Genomic DNA, 16,516 nt, shown 5'->3' with positions numbered 1-16,516 from the left:
AGTCTTCCAGCACTTCCTCATCTGTAGCTCCTTTGAAAACTCAGGGGACTCTATTTTTAAAACTTCTTGGCTTTCACATAGCTGATTCTTCAGCTCTTCTATTTCTTTTTTATATTTGTTAGTTGCTTCCCGAAGAATTAAGTATTGTTGTGCTTTCTTGGCTAATTGATTCTTCATCTCGGCCAGAGATATGCTGAATTCTTCCCGTTCTTCCTCATATCTTTTTAGTGGTACAAATTAGGATCTGAGGGAATCTTGCAACATGTGAAAGCCCATCAGGAGGTTTTCCTTTTCTTTTTGGAGGTTACAGACTTCAACTCGAACTTCGTCCTGAAGCATCAGCTCTACAAGTTCCTTTTGTTGAGTTTTTACATGCTCCTTTTCCCAAAGAGCAACATTTCCTGCTTCTCATTGAGATTTCAGTAGTCTCTCAAGATTGACCTATCTTAACCAGTTTCTTCCTAGGATACTCGGTCCTCTGCTATCACCAGTAGGGGTAGATTAGCAGACTGGCTTACATTCTGTACTGGAACCTTGCATATACCTCTCACTCGTATGCCTTCGCCATTATACGTCTTTAATTTAGCATCTGTATTTTCCAGCTTTAGTGCATGGTCTCCTCCATTCAGATATTTGAAGGTATGTTCCCCTATAACTGTCGTGGATGCCCTTGTATCCACCCCCATTCGGATGGGTTTCCAGTTGACTTCCACTCTCACATAGATTGGCTCTGTTTTACCCATTTTTAAGCTGTATAGCAAGTAAATATCTGACTCTCTTTCTTCTGGTTCCTCTATTATGTGAATTTCACGATTTCTGCCTTTTTGTTTGAAATTTTGTCTCAATCTGTCTTTACAACATCGCATAACGTGCCCATTGCGATGTCAGTAGAAACACTCGGTTCTTTTAAATTGCTGTTCGTTTGTAGGCTGTCTTGTTCCATTTCTGCCATTATTAATCAGGATTTTATCTGTAAATCCATTGCTTTTTGCTGGTCTGTTAATGGTGGCTGTTTCCCACCTTTCTGCAGAGCCCTGCACTTCCGCGCCATTTCTAACCGGTGTTTCCCTCCCGATGTGAAGGACAACGCCATTTTGTGCTCCCTTGATTGCTTCTGAATCCCTGACCGTGTCTTCATTGCGAGCGCCAACTCCAGCCCCTTGCTGAAATCTAAACTTGTTTCTGACAACAACCTTTTTTGAATGGAGTCTTCATTAATGCCACACATTAATCGGTCTCAACATATCATTAATCGATGCCCAGAACTCAGTGCTCTGTCAGTTGCTTTAAGGCTGCTACATAGCAAACAACAGTCTCTCCAGGGGCGCGACACCTCGAATTGAATTTAAAACGCTGCGTTGTTACCGCGGGTTTTGACTGAAAATGGCTTTTCACAAGATTCACCAACTCATCAAAGCTCTTGGAATCTGGGGTGTTTGGTGCCGTTAGACGATGAATTAGGCTGTATGTTTTACTACCACATGTCAATAAGAGGATTGCCCGCCTCTTCTCCTCCCCTGATATGTTGTTGGCCAAAAGGAAAAATGTGAGATGTTCGATATAATGTTACAATTGTTGGTGGTCTGATCAAACGGTTCAATGTGGCCAAATTGTGGCATACTGGAGGGAGATAACTTCGACGATTATGGTGAGGGCTGTACTTACAATCACCTGCAAGGCACAGCTGATTCACTTCAGTTGAGTTTTTGTGGCTTTCCTTGGTGTCGTTGACTGCTCGTCGCCAGTTGTTATGTTCTACAGTTGGGTCACTTTGCTCGCGAACACGGGTGCACACCTATCTAACGGCTGGTAAGTTGGCAACAATATACTTTAGACGCAGAGACCAATATAAGATGAAGCACATACTGTTCATTTACACAGATAACAGAGCACTAACATGATGTGTGTTTCTCCAACCAGACCCTACTCTAACCTACACTTAATATTGCAGCCCTGCGCTACACAGCAATTGGGTTATACAATCACATGGTCAATCTGCTCACATTCTTTTAAAGGCGTATTGCACCTCAGATTACCACAGCAAGTTGTTTAAAAAATGGGGTTTGCTGGAGACTTTCACTACAGACAGTGGACCGCAGTTTGTTTCCAGTCAGTTCATGGAGTTCTTAGCAAGCTACAGAATTCACCACCATCTGAAAATCGCGATACAACCTGCAATCGAATGGTGGCATCGAACGATACAACAGTATAATCAAGGACAGACTGAAAGCTAGCCTTTCAGAGGGGAAAACATTTGAACAATCTATTCATATCTTACTTCACACACATTGATCCACCCTACACCACCTGACAGGAAAGAACAGCCGAACTCATAACTTTGGCATGCACTGACTCACACCATCCAACAAGAATGTCAGGTTAAAGCAGGAGAAATTGCAAAGTAACAAAGTAAAGCAAAAGCATATTTCAACAAGTGAACATGTGCAAGGAAACCACGATTTGAAGTTGGAGTTTGGATTCATATCAAACAACCAAATTGTGACCATAAGCTCACATTATTTTCATCCGGACCAAAGCTGATCAAGCACTTTGTTGGATGACAAGATAAAGCGGAACATGAGATGCTTGATGGTGAGCAGACCAGGATGTTTCAAGGCCAGTGATAGTGAGGATACATTTCCTTTTCCAATGAGTGACTACGATGTTGTTTAACTGCCTCATCAAGCTGATCGTACAGAATCACCACCTCAAGTTCGTAGATCTCAGCAACATCATCAACAACCTTCATATCTCGAAGACTATTTCTGTATTAAGGGAAAATGGACAGGCTGAACTCTAAGAAATGATTTGATGTACATATGTTTGTTGCTTATGATGGTTTAATTTAAAGTAAGGTATTTTAGCTTACAAGGGGGAAAAGATATATTCAGTAGTCATGTTTGATTGTGTGTTGACTATTTTTGTGTGCTGTTAGTCATGTCTGGGTGTGGTTACTGACTTGATTTGCATGCTGGCAATTTTTTTGTTTCACGATCTTTTCTTAAAAGCCATTAAAAAGTTAGCAAGTTTCTGGTCGCTGACTGATGCTGCTGATTTGTTAATCAATTGGTCTTTTGGCATCAGAGTGACAGGTGCTAATTTTATAGAATAGAATGCTTTTATCTGCTTTAGTTCCTCCATGTGAACGTCAAGTAGCGCCTCGTGAGCTTCACCTGCTGCAAAAGCTACTTCCCCACTCAGGTCACTGGTGGAGATAGCAGCTGGGCCCCGGTGACACATAAGAAAAATAAAGGAAGTCCACAGAAACACAAAATACTAGAGCTGGAATGTTAGCAATCTCTTACTTGATTTCTGTAAGAACACAACCAGAGTTTACTTCATACCATTTAAAGTTCTGACATAAAGAAATATAGCTGCTGTAACCCTTTAGAATACTTCACAAACTTTAACAGCCAATGTCCTACTCCTTGCCTGCAGTCTTCTGTTTTATCCTGCTCTTCTATGCAACAAGTAACCGATCCGAGCCCGTCAACCTCCCGCCAAGCAGGTTCAGTTAAGGCTGATCCCACCCGCTGTCTGCCCAATGGAAAAAATTCTCTTGCACTAGTCCAGGAGAAGCAGGGAAGTTCTCCTGGTATCCTGCCTTCCCTATCCCTCAACTAAGATTGCAAAAACATCTGGCATTTATTTCATTGTATTTGTGGGCTTTTGCTATGGGCATATTATCAGTCACATTTTCCTACATTAAAACAGTGATGACACTTCAATAATATTTCATTGGCTGTAAAATACTTTGGAAAATCGTAAAGGGTGCTACATAAATGCACATTTTTTCTCACTTTCTTCTAAGTGTGGTAAATGAGAGGTAAAAAGTTATTCACCTGCCTGTAGTCAGAAAGGAAAATATTGAGTTTATTATCCAGGAACCAGTTCAAAAAAACATTTGCTTCACTCTTTTTCAAACTTGTTCAATGGAAATCTGTACAACCTCTGTAACAGTCTAACCGCTGACTTACTGGGTTATACCACAGGAGGTCTATCAATCAGTACATGAAACAACACTGAGCAAGTCAACATTTAGCGATTTGATGGTTAAATGCCTTCATTGACTCCCCTTTTATCAATAGCTCAGCTTGACTGAGCCAGCAGGAAACAGGCAGCTGGAACAGAAGCAAGCATACAGGAAATGAGTTGTTCATTTGCTGTTGTTTTCTTTTGTGTGGTGAAACCGGCCTGGAATTTCAACGGGCACCTTCAGCAACAAGAGTTATGGTTAAATACACAGAAAATTTCTATTGATTCTTTCCAAATTGCATCAGCATTAACAACTAACGTAAAATTAAGGTGATATGAGAGCTTTGAACATTCGACAGTGTGACGTAGGCTTCAGAGCCAAAATGGTTTGATGTAAAACATCAATAACGTATATTTATTTTAAATGCTTTCTCAGTTTCCCTTCTATCTACAGTTGATAAGCCATTTAAAATCTAACTTTGATGTCATCCAATCTAACCATTGCTTTCATTTGTCCTCTCTGCACTGTTTCCAACTGTGTTTTGGTGCCCTCTTTATAGGCGCTGACTCATCACCTAAGTCTTTCAATCTTGCTTCTTTCGCAAGCATATTAGCAAAAATATGGAATAGCTTCTCAAGATATTAAAGTGTAAAAAAACCATTTTAAAAGATAAAATGCAAACAAGAACCACATGAATCATGGGAGGAGTTATCCTAGGTCTGAAAAGAAACTATGGCCAGGGTGTTACTGCCCCGCCGCAGCCTGCACCCCCCCCAGCGGACGTGGCGAGCCATTTAAATCTCCATTCAGTTTGGTGGGACTGTAATACCCCACTGGGTGGGAGGGGCTGTAAAACCCTGGTCTATGTTTATGTACTCATGTCGTATGCTCCTACTAATGTAATCTATAAAAATTACTGGGCAGAATTATCCCCCCATCGGGTGAGTTGTGCGGGAGCGGGTGGGAGCGGGCGCGAACCTGATCGGCACCCCAGATTGGGTCCGCACTGCCATTTTACGTGGGTGTGCCAATTAAGGCCTGCCCAGCGTGACACGCTCCTGGAAGCGCTGAGCGTTCCCTGTGCAGGTGGGGGGCGGGGGGGAGGGGGGTTATTTCCCTGAGTTGGAGCCTGCGTTCTTTCGTGCATACGCGTGAAAGAATGCAGAAATCTCCCTGAGGCACACAGGTGCCATAGGGAGATTAGTTTAAGTTTTAAACATCTAAATAAAGAAATTAAAAACTTCTAAAACATGTCCCCTCATGTGACAGTGTCACATGAGTTGGGACATGTCAATGAATTTTTAAAAAATTTTTATTGAATTTTTAAACACTTCATGAAACCTCATCCCGTCCATGGATGAGATTCCGTGAAAAATGTGAAGGCTCTTCACCTGCCCAACAACCTTAAGGTTGGATGGGCAGCTCATTTTATTAGTTCAATTCGTTTTTAACAGGCCTTAACTGAAAATCTAAATGACGCGCAGTGACGTTGTGATGCCCGCCCGACGTCACCGCGCGTCATTTTACACATCGGCGAGCGGGCCCCGCCCCCACTTGCCAACCTGAAAATTCTTCCCACGGAATACCTGACAGGGACAGGGGCAGCAAAGAGAACAAAGAATAGTGTAGAAAGAACAGGAAGTAAATGGGGGAAAAAAGCAAAGCAGTCTAGCATTGGAATGTAGAAAGTAATACAGTGGTGAACAGTTTCTCTGACTGGAAAGAAGAATACAGTGGGGTCTCCCAGGAATTAGTATTAGGACCATTGTTTTTATTGTTTTATATATAAATGACCTGGCCCTGGGTATACTTGAGGATCATGCATGATACAAAACTTGGCAGTGAATATTATAGTAGCAAGCTTAAAACTTAATTTAAAGGGGTGCAAGAGCACTGGGACTTGGAGATGCATATTCACAAATCTTTTAAGGTGACAGGGCAAGTTGGGAGGATGATTAACAAATCGTATGGGATATTTGGCACTCTAAATAATGCAAGTGAATATAAAAATAACAATGTCATGCTAAGCCTTTGCAAATCTTCCACTGGAGGCTGGTGCAATCCTGGACACCACTCTTTAGAAAGGCTATCATGGGCCTGGAGAGGGCAGAGAGGATGTTTATCAAGATGATACCAAGGATAAGGGACCTCACTTACGTGGAGAGATTGGAGAAGCTGAGATTGTTCTCTTTTAGTAGAGCTGATTAAGGAGAGACCAAATAGAGAGATATTCAAAATTATGAGGGCTTTTGATTGACCAAATAGGAAGAAACTATATCCAATAGCAATTGGGTTGGTAACCAGAAGTGGTAGGTTTAAAATAATTCTGGAAAGAATTAAAGGGGAAGTGAGGAGGATTCCTTCAGATAAAGGGTTGTTGAGACCTCTCCACACCACTTGAAAATGTGGAGGAATCAGATTTCATAGGAACATTAAAGACAATTGGACATGTACTTGAATAATTTGCAGGGTTATGGGGAAAGGCTGGGGTGTTGGAATAATTTGAACAGTTCTTTCAAAGAGCTGATACAGGGATGATGTGATCAAATGGCCTCCATCTGTGCTGTAAGATTCTTTGACATGCTAAACCAAAGTCTTTCTATATTAATGTACCATTCTTTGCTCTTAACCCCATTTAAACCCTATCCTCTTACCTTACTCTCCCCACACTCCTGATTTCATATAATTCTTAGAAACATCTGAATTTTGCCCATCATATGCCCTATATCCTCTGCCTAGTTTTGTTTTTTTGGATAATGCATATTTAATAAATGGTCTCTAATTTCACTGTTCAATTGAATTCAGTTTACCTGAACCTAACTAGAATTCTCAGCTTGTTTCTTCTCTTGCTTTGCCCTTCCTGAGTTTTCATGTAATGCTCCTACCAAGCTACAGCTGAACACTAATTGAGACAATAGAAACATAAAATGCTGAAGATGCTCAGCATGTCTGGCAGCATCTGTGGAGAGAGAAACAGAGTTAAGGGAAGAAATTCATTCACAGAGCACTGCTAATGGGGCAAGTAAGAAAACAAAAGATGGGTTTAGAGGAGATGTAAATGAGGAAAGCAGAATCATCAACAACGACTGCAGAGAAACAAAACATTCAAAAAAGAATTGGGGGCAGAGTTTTGATCTGAAAATGTTGAACTCAATGTTGAATCTGGGAGGGTGTAAAGTGCCTAATAAAAGATGAGGTGCTGTTCCTCAAGCTTAGTTGAGCATCTTGGGAACAGTATCAGAGGCTGAGGAAAGAGATGGCCAGAGTGAGAATGGGGTAGAGAATAAAAATGACAGACAATCAGAAGCTGGGGTCACACTTATGGACTGAACAGAGGTGTTTCAAAAAGCAGTCACCCAATCTGAGTTTGGTTTCCCCAATGTAGAAAAGACTGCGTGGTGAGCAGTGAATACAGTATACAAAACTGAAAGAAGTACAGCAAATTGCTGTTTTACAAGGGAGGAGTTTTTGGTACCTTGGATGGTGGGAAGAGAGGAGGTAAAAGGTTGAATCTCCTGCACTTGTGTGGGAAGGTGCCGTGAGAAGGGGAGTGGTTGTTGTGGGTCATTGACGAGTCGCGACCAGGGTGTTGCAGAGTGAATGGTCCCTTTGGAATGCTGAAAGGGGAGGTGGAGATATGTTTAGTGGTGGCATCATGTTGGAGGTAGCAGAAATAGAGGGGGTGAACCAGTGAATGAGGAGACTGGTGGGATGGAAGATGAGGACAAGGAGAACCCTATCATTTTTCTGGGAGGAGGGGTGAAGAGGTAAGTGCAGGAGTGCAGGAAATGGAATGAACATGGCCAAGGGCTCTATCAGCCACTTGGGGGAAATATTGTCTGTTAAGGAAAAGGAAGACATAATGGCAGTGCAGGTGTGGAAAACCACATTGTCAGAACAAACACCCTACTAGACCTGCTGAAACTAAAAACAACAAAAAAAAAGACAACAAAAACAACTTATATTTGTATATCACCTTGAACATAAGAAAACGTCCCAAGTTGCCTCACAGGAGCATTATAGAAACAAAATATGGCACCAAGACACATAAGGAGATATTAGGTTAGATGACCAAAAGCTTGATCAATGAGATAGTTTTTAAGGAGTGTCTAAAAGGGGGGAAATGAGGTGGAGAGGTATAGGGAGAAAATCCCAGAGATTGGAGCCTAGGCAACCAAAGGCACAGCTATCAAAAGTAGAACAATTAAAATTGATGATGTCAAGAGGCCAGAATTAGATGAATGCAAATATCTTGGAGAGCTGTGGTGCTGGAGGAGATTACAGGGATAGGGAGAGGCAAGGCCTTGGAGGGATTTAGAATCAAGACTTTGTATGTCCAGGAGCTAATGTAGGTCAGTGAGCACAGGGATGATGGATGAATGGGGCTTGGTGCCAGTTAAGACACAGGGCGCAGAGTTTTGGATAACCTCAGGTTTAAAGAGGGTAGAACATGGGTGGTTGGCCAGGTGTTATGTAGGCAAACATAGCACCATTCTGCATCAGCAACATCCTATAAAAGCCATAAAGTTAATAATCAATTTTTTAAAGCTAATATTGGTCAAGCAAGGAATTTGGCCAGGACACCAGGACAACCCAATGCTATTATTCAAATTGTGGAAAAAATAACTTGTATGCAATTCCTTTAGCCATTATGTATATTCTATGTCAGCATTTTATTACTCAGTTAATAATTATGACTTGTCATATTTTTTAAAAACCTTTTTATATAGCTTTAATACAATAAATTAATATCCTTTGAATTCAGCTCCCTGTACTTTGATGCATTTCAATCATCAATCCTGCTTGCATAATGATTGATATAGGTGAGGAACACTGATGGTCATGCATTGCGCATACATTACTGTGCTGGATCTGTAATTTCACTGAATACAGCAGCAGAGTAGATTACATCAGCAGTGTATGAAGTGCACTCTAGGACACATAATCCAATAGGCATTTTCCGCTGGATCAGTGCCTGTTTCTTCTTTCCTCAGATGCAGGGATATTCCACCAGATGAAATTGTGAGAAATATAATAATTACATTCTAGTATCTGCCAGTGTCAGTTTTAGTTGTCACTTAAGAGATAAACTACTAAGATTCAAAGCTAGTGCCTTCATTGTATTATATAGTATTTACAGAGAAAGGTAATTCACCCAACAGGGCCATGCTGATGTTAAAGTTCCACATGAGCCTCCTCCCACCATTCTTCATCTATGTTCATTAATGCATCCTTCAATACCTATTTCTGTCATGTGTCTATCCAGCTTCCCGTCAAATCTGGCTAGTTGGCCTAACCACGCCTTGTGATAACAAGTTCCACCTTAGCTTCTCCTGAATTCCCTGTTAGATTTATTAGTGACTATTTTATATTCATGGTCCCTAGTTCTTCTCTCCCCCTCAAGGGGAAATGTCTCCTCTACATTTACCACATCAACCCTTTCATAACCTAAAGTACCTCTGTCAGGTCATTCCTCAGTCTTCTCTTTTCTAAAGAGTCCCAATCAGTTCAATTTTTCTTGATAGGTATTACCTCTAAGTTCTGTTATTGTCCTAGTAGACCTCTTTGGTACTATTTCAGTATCCTTTTTATAACATAGAGATTGTAGATATCTATGCTTCTAATCCCTCTTCACAGCTTCTAAATATAACTTTACAGAACATAATCTGTTGAGATACTTAGTAATGTGAAAATCTGTGTGTGATACCCTGTTCATTGCTGTTAAATGTAAAGAGCTGCAGAGTTTCACAGGACATTGTGTGATTGATGGATATGAGACAGATTGTTAAATAAAAGAAACCAAGAATGAAGGACCCCCAGAAGGTTTAAAGGAAAGATATATATTGAATGAAAAGAGGGATAAACTGTCTGACGCAGTGCACATGAGGCAGCTGGAGATGTACTGCTGGATAAAAAACACAGTATGATGCCAAAAAGAAAAATACTGCAGATGCTGGAAATCTGAAATAAAAATTTGGAAGTGAAACATTAACCCTATACTCCTCTCTCTATAGATGATGCTTGACCTACAATCATCCATTTGAGACAGACATTGAATTCAAAGGATTCCCATTAATAGGCATTTAGGGCAGAATTTTACTATCCTAGTCCCTGCCAGAACGGCCCAGAACCCAAAACTCTGAACAGTGTGACCAACAGTTGCTCTTTACCAGGGCAAACCAATTGTCATCTCTTCTCTGGGATCTCTGTCCAATTAAGGATGGACGGGATGCCATGTCCATTCTGTTAAACTAAGGATTTCTGATTAAAGAGACCAGGGCATGTTTGAGAAAACATCACTACCGCTTGCATTTTTAAGGCTGCAGCAACCACAGGAATGGAGAGGAGGCCGGGGAAGGCTTCTCTACTGGTCTCTCATTCTTACTTGGAGGTGCTACTGATGGATCTGAGGGGGTGGAATGAGGTGAGCTTTACCAAAGATGGGAGGAAGAGGACAACCTCTCCAGCGAAGCAATCATGGATAGAAGTGGCTGAAGACGTCAGCATTAGCAGTGTGGTCTCTTGGAGAAGAGAGCACACAACTGGACAAGAGCCACAGGTTGGGGATGGCTCTCTAGTGAAAGGCAGCTTGTCGGCCACTGGCAATGCATACCCACTTGTTCCACTGGGAGGGAGGTCCTGTAGCATGGGCTACAGGTGTCAATAATGAGAAAGAAAATATTTCAGGATAGGAAATAGAGAGGTAAGGGAAAGTAAGCTAAGAAAATAGTCAGTTGTCCCATTGCCTACCAAAACCCACAACAGACACAAAGGAGGAAGTCATGAAATGTTCTGACTAGATTTAACTTGTACCTTATGTGCGTGCAGATAAATGTTAAAATGAAATTGTAAGCTTTGTGGGAAAACCAGGAAAGTATTCTTAGAGCACAGCCAGAATAAAATGAATAAAAACAAAAAGCTAAAAGCTACTGCGGATGCTGGAAATCCAAAACAAAAACAGAATTACCTGGAAAAACTCAGCAGGTCTGGCAGCATCGGTGGAGAAGAAATCAGTTAACGTTTCGAGCCTTCACGGCCCTTCGGCAGAACTGAAGCATAGTTAGGAGAGGGGTGAAATATAAGCTGGTTTAAGGTTGGGGGGCGGGGGGGGAGAGAGAAGTTGAGGGTGTGGTGATTGTGGAGATAAGCAAGCAGTGATAGGAGCAGATAATCAAAAGATGTCACAGACAAAAGGATCAAAGAGGTGTTGAAGGTGGTGATATTTGTCTAAGAAAAGTGCTAATTAAGAATGGAAGACAGGACACTCAAGGTACAGCTCTAGTGGGGGTTGGGTGGAAAGACTAACAAGGTTTTAGTTTTAGATTTAAAAATAATGGAAATAGGTGGGGAAAGAAGAATCTATATAAATTATTGAAAAAAAAGGTGGGGGGGGGGAGAAACGGGGTGGGGATGGGGGGAGGGGGAGTTTAAGATCTAAAGTTGTTGAATTCAATATTCAGCCCGGAAGGCTGTAAAGTGCCTAGTCGGAAGATGAGGTGCTGTTCCTCCAGTTTGCGTTAGGCTTCACTGGAACAATGCAGCAAGCCAAGGACAGACATGTGGGCAAGAGAACAGGGTGGAGTGTTAAAATGGCAAGCGACAGGGAGGTTTGGGTCTTTCTTGCGGATAGACCGCAGGTGTTCTGCAAAACGGTCGCCCAGTTTGCGTTTGGTCTCACCAATGTAGAGGAGACCGCATTGGGAGCAACGAATGCAGTAGACTAAGTTAGGGGAAATGCAAGTGAAATGCTGCTTCACTTGAAAGGAGTGTTTGGGCCCTTGGACGGTGAGGAGAGAGGAAGTGAAGGGGCAGGTGTTGCATCTTCTGAGTGGGCATGGGAGGTGCCATAGGTGGGGGTTGAGGAGTAGGGGGTGATGGAGGAGTGGACCAGGGTGTCCCGGAGGGAATGATCCCTACGGAATGCCATCGGGGGGGTGAAGGGAAGACGTGTTTGGTGGTGGCATCATGCTGGAGTTGGCGGAAATGGCGGAGGATGATCCTTTGAATGCGGAGGCTGGTGGGGTGATAAGTGAGGACAAGGGGGACCCTATCATGTTTCTGGGAAGGAGGAGAAGGTGTGAGGGAGGATGCGCAGGATATGGGCCGGACACGGTTGAGGGCCCTGTCAACGACCGTGGATGGAAAACCTCGGTTAAGGAAGAAGGAGGACATGTCAGAGGAGCTGTTTTTGAAGGTAGCGTCATCAGAACAGATGCAACGGAGGCGAAGGAACTGAGAGAATGGGATGGAGTCTTTACAGGAAGCGGGGTGTGAGGAGCTGTAGTTGAGGTAGCTGTGGGAGTCGGTAGGCTTGTAATGGATATTGGTGGACAGTCTATCATCAGAAATTGAGACAGAGAGGTCAAGGAAGGGAAGAGAAGTGTCAGAGATGGACCATGTGAAAATGATGGAGGGGTGGAGATTGGAAGCAAAATTAATAAATTTTTCCAGGTCCCGACGAGAGCATGAAGCAGCACCGAAATAATCATCGATGTACCGGAGAAAGAGTTGTGGGAGGGGGCCGGAGTAGGACTGGAACAAGGAATGTTCCACATACCCCATAAAGAGACAGGCATAGCTGGGGCCCATGCGGGTACCCATAGCCACACCTTTTATTTGGAGGAAGTGAGAGGAGTTAAAGGAGAAATTGTTCAGTGTGAGAACAAGTTCAGCCAGACGGAGGAGAGTAGTGGTGGATGGGGATTGTTGGGCCTCTGTTCAAGGAAGAAGCTAAGGGCCCTCAGACCATCCTGGTGGGGGATGGAGGTGTAGAGGGATTGGACATCCATGGTGAAGAGGAAGCGGTTGGGGCCAGGGAACTGGAAATTGTTGATGTGACGTAAGGTGTCAAAGGAATCACGGATGTAGGTGGGAAGGGACTGGACAAGGGGAGAGAGAAAGGAGTCAAGATAACGAGAAATGAGTTCCGTGGGGCAGGAACAGGCTGACACGATCGGTCTGCCAGGACAGTTCTGTTTGTGGATTTTGGGTAGGAGGTAGAAGCGGGCCGTCTGAGGTTGGGCGACTATCAAGTTGGAAGCTGTGGGAGGAAGATCTCCAGAGGAGATGAGGTCAGTGACAGTCCTGGAAACAATGGCCTGATGTTCTGTGGTGGGGTCATGGTCCAGGGAGAGGTAGGGTAATAAAATGAACTTTGTGCGTGATTAATTACATAAGTATGGTGGCCAGCTTGTTTTTTTAACTTCCCTGTTCTTTGTATTCTATGTCTTGTAGGCTGTTGATTGTATTCTAATTTGATGCAACATGTCTTGTAAACTGTCTGTCTTGCATCTGATGTAATTACTTAGTTAACTTACCGATTACCTGACCTATTATGAGATATAACTGCATGCACTGATAACGGTTGATGTATAACTACCTGATTGTTACATGACTATGACTCAGATAAAAAGGATCAGATGTTGTCTCATGGAATGAATAGTACATTGTTAGAAGAGATAGGGGACAATCAAGAAACTGTATGGATAAACAAAATCTATTAGCTAACAGATATAATTATAAGAGAATAAAGAAGGGCAAGTTAATAAGATCACTCAAGCTAATAGGATCACTGTATGAATATGCTGGAGCCACTGTATAAATATTGCTTGTTGAACGCTTTATCGTTGAGCAGATTTATTGTGACCTGCTCCCAATGGCCATTGTACTGTTTAGCGCTAAATATATTGTACCTTTTCCTGAAGTAACCTGCAGTTGCTGATTTATTCTTTGACAACAACAATCTGCCTTGAGAGGCTGAGCCACCTGAGGCACTGGTGCTCAGACACATCGAGAGAGCTGATCCTCTGCCTGTGTTGGAGGCCTTACTTCCTTCCAGCTAGATCTTGGTGTCTATCCCATCTTCCCAATGGAGTGACATGCAGATGAAGAGAGGGCAGCTTGTTCCTGCTGCTGCTGGAGCTATTGGTAATGGTGAAGGCTCTGCTCCAGATCCTCAGCAGAGGTGTAAGGTGGAGCTACATAAGCTGCTCCCATGCCAATGTGGAGGCTGGCAGCAGGGAAATGCAGCTTAAGGTGAATGAAGTGCTTGACAGGTGAAATGTCTTCCAAGAAGCTGGCAATTGCCTGACGAGCAGCGAAAGCACTCTCTGAGAGAAGAATTGCTATGAGCAGCAGTCTCACAATGGCTGTGGCTGGAGCTCTTCAGCGTAATTGATCAAAGCCTTCCCAGCTTGTTGGTTTCACTGAAGAAGCTCTTCCCTCTGTGCATTCACTGGTAAGTTGCTGAGAGGTCAGCAAACAGGTTCCATGGCTGGAAAATTCAGGATTTGGGGCTAAAGCTGCTCATAATTGTCTTCTTAACAACCTCAAAAACTTCTTAATTACTCACCTGACAGATCCAAGGAAGTGCTCCTCTTGCCTTCAATGCCGCTTCAAAAAAAGCTGGAAGGAGGTGGGATAACATCGGGATCTCGACCTCATTTCAGTTTCCGTGACTTTCCCACCCAGCTCGCCCTGAACCCGCCTCCAACAGCCTGGGAAAGTTCTGCCCACGGTGTAATATCCATACTGGATGCACAATTCCTGGAAATTAGTTTTAGGTTATTTGTCAAGGCCTGCATTATGCCACATGTGGATGCATTCTTGTTTTAATGGCATGGGACCACTAAAATTGTGCACTGTACAGCAGCTTCAAGCATGAAAATTAGACAAAACCAATCCACTTACCCCAGTATAAAACTTAAGCGGAATAATATGCTGTAGCAGGGAGTCATTTTAAGATTATAACTAACCTGATTGCTATAAAGAACTTAGGCTCGTGGCTTAAGGCATGGTATGAACCTTTCAATTAGAATATCACTTTGTATAAGTCAGAGGTATCCCAAAGGACTGTTGAGTGTAATTGTAAAGCTACATTTTAAAGAGCTTACGGGGGGAGTGCTTTCAGAGCAGTAATCTCACCTGGAAACTTGTATTTATATAGCATCTTATCATGTCTTTCAGAATGCTCCAAAACATTTCACATACAATGCTTTAAATTGCAATCACTTTGTCATGAGCAACCATTTTGTACATGGGAAGGTATTACAAATAGTACTGAGATAGTTGACCAATTAATCCTTTTTGAATGTTGACCCAGACATCAACTAACCCCTGCTCTCTTTTAAATAGTGCCATGGCATTAACATCCACCTAAACTGCTGTAATAACAACTTGCATTTACATAGTGAATTTAACATAGTAAATGTCCCCCAACACTTATTGCAGGCAAACAAGGCCTCTGTGCAATATCTTGTCGGAGAGAGAGCATCTCTGATTATGTAGCATTCCCTCAGTACGGCACTGGACTACCACCTTATATTGCTTAGTCTGTGAAATGGACCTTGAACTCACATAATACTGATTTAGAAGTGAGAGTGCTGCCAATTGAATCAAGCAGACACTGACGCCATAAATCACATTGTGAACTTCAAGAAGAAAACATTCTGTAGCTTTTATGGCATTCTGAAATTACTGTCTTGTGATCACTGTCATAAATCTCTATTTTTTAAAAAAATGACTGCAATAAAATATCCCCACTGATGGTTAATGTGTGAAAAGATTTAAACAACATTTAGTTTCTATTTAAACAAAATCCAACTACAATGAACAGTCTTAGTGAGCCTACAATAGCAAAACTTCCTGTTGTAATGAAACTTTCTACTGTCCCATTTTTGCTTACTATTTAACCAGATGCAACAAAGCTCCTGTTGAGGGAAACTGCAATGGTATTGAGATCCATCCTGTTTCAGATTGCAGATCAATCATGTAAATCCATGCTGCTGGTTGGGAGACTTTCCCGCTGCCAGTGCATATTGGAAATTTGGACGCACTTTATTAAATGATTGGAATATCATGCACAGTACAAACTGAATTTTCAATATGCACTGCTGACCAGCAAAACTCTATGCCAGTAGTGTTGACTCAACAGGGCTAGAAATTCAGTTATTTTTAGTTTTGGGTGTTGAGCGGGGCGGGGGGGAGGCACCTTAGGGGGATGGTGCACAATTGGCGGCAAGCCCGTGCCAACCCCACTGGAACCATAGAACCATAGAAAAGTTACAGCACAGAAGGAGGCCATTTAGCCCACCTTGTCCATGCCAGCCCGAGGACACCCAGGTGCCCTTTCTAATACCACCGGCCCATAGCCCTGCAGCTTACAGCACTTAAGGTGCAGATCCAGGTACTTTTTAAAAGAGTTTAAAGTTTCTGCCTCAACCACCAACTTGGGCAGCGAATTCCAGACACCCACTACCCTCTGCATAAAAAAGTTCTTCCTCATGTCCCCCCTACACCTTCTGCCACTTATCTTGAATCTATGTCCCCGGGTTCTAGAATTCTCCACCAAGGGAAACAATTTTATCCTGTCCACTCTATCTATTCCCCTCATAATTTTGTACACCTCAATCAAGTCACCTCTCAGCCTTCTTTGTTCTAAGGAAAATAACCCCAACCTATCCAATCTCTCCTCATAGCTACACTTTTCTAACCCTGGCAACATACTTGTAAACCTCCTCTGCACTCTCTCCAGAGCTATTA

At 42.6% G+C, this 16,516-nt stretch overlaps 1 long non-coding RNA gene across 5 annotated transcripts in view; it reads left to right on the top strand.

Moving 5' to 3' along the window:
- LOC144684306 (uncharacterized) overlaps positions 1–16,516 on the top strand; it is a 245,606-nt gene that overhangs the window by 43,658 nt on the left and 185,432 nt on the right. The window contains exon 3 of one of the 5 annotated variants that reach the window (XR_013577479.1): positions 10,296–10,834. The exons of the other annotated variants lie outside the window; for them this stretch is intronic. This is a non-coding gene — a long non-coding RNA (uncharacterized LOC144684306). Of the gene's footprint in view, positions 1–10,295; positions 10,835–16,516 lie in introns of those variants that run through there. 5 annotated transcript variants of the gene reach the window in all.

Source organism: Cetorhinus maximus, chromosome 9 (genome assembly GCF_964194155.1).
Source record: "Cetorhinus maximus chromosome 9, sCetMax3.hap1.1, whole genome shotgun sequence".
Classification (NCBI taxonomy): domain Eukaryota; kingdom Metazoa; phylum Chordata; class Chondrichthyes; order Lamniformes; family Cetorhinidae; genus Cetorhinus; species Cetorhinus maximus.
The sequence above is the reverse complement of the archived record's forward strand: the minus strand, read 5'-3'. Positions and strand labels throughout refer to the sequence as shown.